The sequence below is a fragment of the Vigna umbellata genome, chromosome 8 (genome assembly GCF_029865625.1).
Source record: "Vigna umbellata cultivar VRB3 chromosome 8, Vumbellata_1.0, whole genome shotgun sequence".
Taxonomy (NCBI): domain Eukaryota; kingdom Viridiplantae; phylum Streptophyta; class Magnoliopsida; order Fabales; family Fabaceae; genus Vigna; species Vigna umbellata.
In genome coordinates, this window is record NC_142172.1 from 16,802,484 (window position 1) to 16,811,094 (window position 8,611).

Sequence of the window (8,611 nt, forward strand, 5' to 3'; positions counted from 1 at the left end):
AACTATCTCTAATATTATCATCTAACGGTTAGGATTTATAGTTATCAATTAATTAAAAACATAATTTTGAATATATTGTTCACATCTAAAAAAACGAAAAAATAAACGATATTATAGTAGGGAAGACTTGCATTAACTTTAGATATGTTAAAATTATGTTACTTATAACGTTAAGCTATAATTGTATTTTATTTTTTTCAAATCTTCATATTCTTTTACCTTTAACGACTATAATTTTGAAAAACTTAAAAATATCATAAAGTTAGTTCAAATAATTAAAATTTTCGTTAAATAAACTTATTATAGACTATACAACTTTAACTTAAAAAAAAGACAAAATATATTATTTTATTTCTCAACTCTTAATATATTTATTATCAAGATAACTATAAAATTGACTTAAAAGTTTTTTTAAGTATGTTTTCACAAAAATTGTTTTGAGTTTATGAATAAAAGAATTAAAGTTGTTTTTTTTTTCAACAAATTATTGTTGATTTGCAGTGTGAAATAAAAAATGGGATTCTTTAAAAAGTAAATTACTTGTGTAAAGGGATAAATATTCAAAGCACGTGTTTATTCACATCACATATATCCAAATTACACTTATTTAAAATTGACCAAAACTTGACTCGTGCAATTCATGGGTTTATTGAAATAAATTTTTATTAGATACTTATAATAAAAAAAATCATAAAATTTATATAATTTTTGTCTCTTAGCAATGTGTGTTTGAATTTGTAATTTTTCTATGTAATTCAAAATAATATTTTTTTTCTGTAATATGTAATTCGAGTTTGAAAACTTTGCAACTTTTCTAAGCAATTTACAATGCTTGAAAGCTTTAAATTTGAGTTATAACGCGTTTATAATCATGGTAAATATATGCTTATTTACGCGTTTAATGCAAGTAAAATTAAGAATATATCAATTCCTATATTAAATGAAAATCCGTGTTTTATTTTATTTTTTAATAAAAAATGTCTATGTTTTATTTCATATTAAACAATTCAATACTTATACTAACCAAACCATGAATTAACAACTCATATACAATTCAATCATACAATTTAATGCAATCATAAGCTAAATTATTCAATCGTAGTAGATATTCAAACACATGTAATTCAGAAACCAACTCCAATACTTACAATTCAACTCAACAAACCAAAATTCACCGGACAATCCAATTATTCAAGTTAACTGTTATACAGTCATACAAACATGAGTTGAAATTTGTCTATGACTTAAAGTTAAAGTAACTAACTCTCCTTGCCTCAAGAAGAAGCTCTATCTACTCGTACAAACAACAAAAGCATGATCAAAATACAACGTTAGAACCACTAATCAACATAGACTCAAACTGAAGACTCAAAAGACACATGCAAGCTAAGCAAGATCTACATGCAACAAATATAATAAAAAGACTAGGAAAAAAGGTTGAAAACTCAACTTACTCAAACTGAAAAATTGTTTGATCTAGGTTAAAAAGTTCACCGCAAAGATCAATCCTACCGTTCCATTTCTTCAATCCGAACAGGGAAGAAAAACCCTAAAAGAGAAGTCCGAGAACTATAAAATTTTAAAATAATAAAACTCGTTTATAACAAAAATATTTATATTAATATAATTTAATATTAAAATAATTGAATCTCAATATTTTTAAATTACTGTCACTTCTAAAATGTCATTTTCTAAGTTTTTATATATAATATTTAAAGTAAATAATTTTTTATGTGTAATATTACATTATTATTTTCATTGAACAAAGTCTCTATAATTTACAAAAAATACTTATAAATCAAATTGCAAATTAGAAAGCAGAAGTTGTTCGATAAACATATAAATCACGAAAATCATAATCCAACATTAACAACAATATTGTTATTTTTTAACTGAATTATCCTCTTAAAAATGGTTAAGTGTAATTATAACTTAATTAAGCATTAAAGCGAGGGAATAAAGAAGATTATAAAGTTTTTGGATTAGATTGATTAATCATTCAGTGCCCATCTTTGTCAAAAGTTTTAACAATTAAAACATAATAATTTTATATGATATCATATTCATAAATTTACATTAGTGTACCATGTGATGTTGCATTCTATAGGTGGTGAAGAACGTCAACAAAATCCAAGTGTCATTTTCATTAAACATACGTATAATATATATATATATATATATATATATATATATATATATATATATATATATATATATATATATATATATATATATATGATAACATGTACCAAACTTGTTTCTTTTGTTAGGAGAAAAAATATGTTCAGTGACATGAATGAATGTGATTAAATGGTTGGTGTCATTTTCTTCAATGACATGTGGTCTCCAAAAGAGGATAAAAAATGGTTGCTTCTTCGTTAAGTAACTCTTTATGGGTTTTTTTTTATGTGAAAGATATGTAAGTATGGGATTAAGGTTTGGTATATTTCTCCTTTTCTTTGTAATAAAAAAGTTATATTTAGTTATGTCTTTAACATTTAATAACCATACAATTTTTCGTATACATATTTTATCAAACAATTTTTTTTTAAATCAACCAGAAGTACATGATATAATATACTAAGAATATAATGCATAAAGCTCATACTTTTAAAATTAGTATTAAATGAACAAAAGATTGTAACAAATATAAAATTTAAAATAAAATAAACAAATTAAATATCATAATAATTTTAAATGGAAATAAATATGAGAATAGAACTAACTACGTATTATTTATAATTATTTGAATATTTAAATATTATTTATACACAACCTAGCTCTAAACTTGTCTCCAAAGTCCAATTTGTGTTATTCTTTACTCTCCTTAGTCCTTATCCAAGTTGTGGGGTGGGTACTTGCACTAGTGCAAAAACAACCTATACGTCACGCGTTCAACGTCCAATCACTCAATAGTCAACGTTAAAAATGACTGGTGATATTGTTGTAAATAAATGCAATTATTAAATGTCATTTAGAATTGTAATTCGACGTAAAAGGATATAAAACGTCGAATGCCCCAGCGTTAGACGTTGAAAGGTTAGTGAATTCAATAAAAATTTGAATGGAGATTGAAAATTCATTCACTTTATCTTAGCGCGAAACCCTCTTCTCTGCTCAAACTTTTCTCGAACGAAGTTTGACGATCATCACATGTAATCTTTCTTTCATTTGATACAAATGCATGTTAATTAACTATTTTAGGTATGATTTTCGTTTGTTTTGACCGATTATTTTCGTGTTCTTGTCCTTCATAGGCACATTCTGCTTTCTCTCTCACTTGTAGCAACCCTTTATTCCGAACCAATGTTAGTTTTCGTTTTCGTTTTGGAGAACTTATTTGTTGTGTTTTTTGTTGAACATGTTTGTTGTTGTTTGGTTGAACTTGTTTGTTGTTGTTTGATTGAACTTGTTTGTTGTTTGTTATTGTTGTTTGTTATTGATATTATATTACACGTTCATAGTTCATGCTTTACAAAATACCAAAAACTGAAATTTGTTTTTTTGCGTTTCAGGTCTTGTAGAGTTGTAAAAAATGACCACAATTAATTAAAAAAATTTTTATTAACGTCGTATATTGATAAAATTCAACGATGTCAAATTTTTTAAATTCAACGTCAATTTAACGTCTCCCGATATGTTATCGCTCTGGAATTCGACGTGAAAGGTCCAAAATATTCGACGTTGTACGTTGTTTTTGTACTAGTGTTGTCAAAGGTACTATGATGCAAATCGTTCTATTAAGACAGTAAAGTCTAAATTTGCAATAAATGCAATCATTGACCTCGTTATCTCAAACTTGTGTTTATCAATTTCGGGGTAGGCTTACCATTAGCATAAGCCTAATTATGACTTGATAATCAATAAACATAATATTACTTATAAACTCAATTGTTAGTAAAGTTTAAGGATTTGGATGGTTGGTCGACTATACTCTTGACCGACCGGTTGTAAGAGTAGCAAACCTAAGGGTTGTTTTGACATTAACCAATTGTAACACACCATATGACTGTCCAGATAAACGCGGGTCATACGGTGTGTGTGTGTGTGTGTATTTAGGATAAGGATATATTGATACACTTTTTTGACAACTTTTTTACACTGTCATGTGTCAAAAGGTCATTGGTTCAGTTGGTAAGATTTCTTAAATGAAAAAGTGACGTGGAAAGCTCATTTTTGGGGATTTGGTTTCACAAGTTTGTGTTAAGAGTTTAAACTACATCTTCATTCTCAAACCTCGTTAACCGAGGAGCATTGTTCATCGAACCACCATTCCACCCCTATTTGTGTCGAAGTTTCATCGTTCCTTGGTCGTGGGTTTTCGTCTTTGTCTTTTGCTTTAGGTTTTCAATCCCTTTTTGGAAACGTCGGCAATTTTGTGTTGCTTTGTTTTGTTTAGCATTTTTCAAATCTTTTTTTTTCTGCGAGATTAGGTTTTTCTTCTTTCTTAGTTTTGAATTTTTGTGTGAGTTTGTTTTGTTCTTTCATAGTTGTGCATTTCGAGGTTTCTTTTTTGGTGCTTTCTTTCGTTGGTTTGACTATGTTTCCTCTTTGTGTGTTGAGGCATTATGGTTTTCTATTTTTACAACAATGGAGTCCATTCCAGAAAAAGCTGAAAGCAAGGTAAGTAACTATGTATAAGTGGAATTGTTTTTTTTATGTTGAATCTTGTTTTCTAATGGTTGATAGTTTTGTCTTTTGCACACGAAGGTCCACACATTTTGTCACAAATTTTTAATACAAATAAATATCAATTCTCATGTTAATGCACCCCTAAGGTCATGAATGGTGACAATTATGACCGCATAATAAACCAAATTTGTCAATAAAACATCCAAAATGAATAAAAACACACTGTAGAATTGGTTGGGGAACACAATTCAAATAAGTGGGTATCTACGTGTAAAATTTTGGATAAGAAGGTCCACCATATTTTTCACAAATGTTTGATAGAAAAAAAAATCATTCTCATGTTAGTGCACCCCTAAGGTCATTAATGGTGGGAATTATAAACACATAATAAACAAAATCTGTTAATAGAAAATCCAAAATGAAGAAAAAAGAATTGTGCTCCTTAACAATTCTATAGGTTTTTTTCTTCATATTGGATTTTATGCTAAGAGATTTGGTTTATTACGTGGTTATAATTCCCACCATTGATGACCTTAGTGGTGCATTAACATGTGAATGAAAATTTTTTCTATTAAACATTTGTAAAGAAGAGGGTGAACCTTGCTATCCAAAATTTTAGACGTAGGTCCCCACTTATTTGAACTACATTACCCACGAAAAACAAGCAGGGTTTTTTTTTCTCATTTTGGATTCTTTTGTTGATAAATTTGGTTTGTTATGTGGTTATAATTCCCACTATTGATGACCTTAGGTGTGCATAATGAGAATGAATATTTTTTCTATTAAACATTTATGAAGAAGAGGGTGGACCATCCTATCCAAAATTTTAGACACAGGTCCCTAGTTATTTAAACCATGCTCCTCACTCAATTTAGCAGGTTTTTTTACTCATTTAGAATGTTTTGTTGACATATTTCATTTGTTATGTAGTTTTAAATCCCATCATTGATGACTTTAGGGTTGCATTAACATGTAAATCAATATTTTTTTCAAACAATACTTGTGAACAAGTGTGTGGACCTTCTTGTGCAAAATTTTACACGTAGGTCCCAATTCTGCAAGTTTTTTTTCCATCATTTTGAATGTTCTATTGACACCTTTATTTTATTACCTGGTCATAATTGCCACCATTGATGTCTTTAAGGGTACATTAACTTGTGAATGAATATTTTTACTATTAAACATTTATGAAAAGGAAGATGGACCTTCTTGTCCAAAATTTTAGATGTAGGTCCTTACTTATTTGAATTGTGCTCTCCAACTAATTCTACAGTGTTTTTTTATTCATTTTGGATGTTTTGTTAACATATTTGGTTTATTATCTGACCATAATTGCCACCATTCATGACTTTAGGGGTGCATTAACATGAGAATGAATATTTTTTGTATTAAAAATTTGTGAACAATTTTGTGAATCTTTCTGTCCAAAAGACAAAACAATCAACCATTAGAAAACAAGATTCAACTTGAAAAAACCAATTCCACTTATACACAGTTACTTACCTTGCCTTCAACTTTTTTTGGAATGCACTTCATTGCTATAAAAACAGAAAACCATAATGCTCAAACACACAACGAAACATAATCAAACCAATGATAGAGGGCCCCGGACAAAAAACCCTATAATGCATAACTACGAAAGAACAAAACAAACCCATAAAAGAATTCAAAACCAAGAAAGAAGAAAAAACCTAATCTTGACGAAAAAAGGATTCAAAAAATGCACAACAAAGCAGAAAAACACAAAATTATCGACGTTTCTAAAAAGGGATTGAAAACCTAAAGCAGAAGACAAAAACGAAAACCCACGACCAAGGAACGATGGAACTTCAACACAAATAGGGGTGGAATGGTGGTTAGATGAACAATGCTCCTCAGTTAACAAGGTTTGAGAATGAAGATGTAGTTTAAACTCTTAACACAAACTCGCGAAACCAAATCCCAAAAATGAGCTTTCCACATCACTTTTTTCGTTTAAAAATCTTGCCAATTGGATCAATGACCTTTTGACATGTGACAGTGTAAAAAAGTTGTTGAAAAAGAGTGTCAATATATCATTACCCCTGTAGTTATGACTTGTTTACTTTAAGATTTTTACAAAATATCGACAATGTTGCTATATGAAATTCCATATATGAATAATGATCAATTATTTTGAGGACTCTCTCTTTTTATGATTTATTATTTAATTGTTGAAAAAAAAATTATTTTGAGGACTCTCTCTCTATAAATATCATTAGTCATACATGTAGGTTATGATATAATCCATTAGATATAAATTTATGCTTTCCTTTGAAACCAATTTAACCAAAGTCCGAAACATGGTTGCATCTAGATGAATATGTTTATTTTAAAATCAATGTAAAGTCTTTATGCAATGCTTTAAGTGACTAATATTAATTTATAAATTGTATTTCCAAAAGTCTTTCACTTATTAAGTGATTCTAATTTTTCTTTAATTGCATCTTTTTATTTTTACTAATTATTTATTTTCAAACAATTTTCAATGAATAATGTCGTTTATACTAATCTAACGAACATGACTTAATTGATCTGTTTTAACAAAAAATGAGATTTAATTAAAAAAACTATAAATGGACTCAATTAAATAATTAAAAGAAATCGAGAATAGAAAAATAATTTAGTTAGGAATTTAAATTCCATATCATGCCTAACGATTACTACGTGATGCTCAATCCTAACAAGTTAGTGAGTTCACTCTTTCTTTTGCACCCAACGATTTCAAAGTTTCGTCTAACGCAATTGAGACAACGAGGCACTATCTCGTTAGTGTCCAACAACATTACAAGAACATCTAACGTTGCACCAGAAATGTTGAGTTTCTTTATGAGATTTGATTGATAATGTGATTACTTTTGAGCTATTAACCTCTTAATATGTTTCATCTGAATGCATCATAACATTACTTTAGCTCAAAAAACACCACTTTTATCCATTTGATATCTGATAATGACATATTTTTACCATAAATTCAGTAATGAATTAAGAGAAAATGTCAACCATTCCTTAACTTTTTGCCTTGTAAATCCTAGTTTTCTTTTAGTTTGTTAAGTGGTTGCACCTTAAGCTTTAATGAAATATTCTTATCACCAATCCCTGCTTTCATGTGCTTGTTAAACTGTTTTTCGTCGCACAAAAACAGAACAAACTAAGTTTCCCCACTAATGAAGTATAGGGACAACCTAGGTATCAATCCAAAGACTCGGCTAAAATTAAGTCTAAAGTGTAGAGTTAAATCTTGTATTTATTTACTATCTAATAACTACTAAAGCAAGGTGGGGAAATGAAATATGAAACAATGAAATTAAAGAGAAAAGAATAAAGGAATCAAATCTGTATGAAAGAAAAAAAATCAAGAAATAAAATGCAAAGAAATAAAAACAAAACTGGAACCTAATCTAACTTGTAAAATAACTGCATAACAAAACAGAACCTAACTAAAATGAGAACTGAGTGCAATTAAAACTCACCTAATACAGCAAAATGAAACTAAAACTAAAACTGAACAAGATTCTAAGAGTAGACAGTTCAACATCTAATCTACTAAACTTAGTCTATTCATAGGAAAACAGAAATCAAAGGAAAATTAAAATGCAAAACAGATCACTCTATCCTAATCTATATATCACCAGAAATCAATCAATAACAGAATTTAGAATTGAAACAAATCAAAAACAGTACCTAAATTCTAAAAACAGTATCACAATAAAAAAAAACAGAATTGAAGTCATAGGTGAATTGCACATTGAACTGAATAAAAGAGTGCTTAGAGCTCTCAGGAAGACATCCTGATAATATGAATTCCAATACAGGATATTCTAAGTCATATTTCAGAACTTTAAATTGACTCTTTCCACTAATTTTTCCAATCAATGTTCATTAACCTATTCATCAATCTAAAATGCACAAACAAATTCAAGAAACACATATTTGAATCAATTTTTATGCATTGGACTGT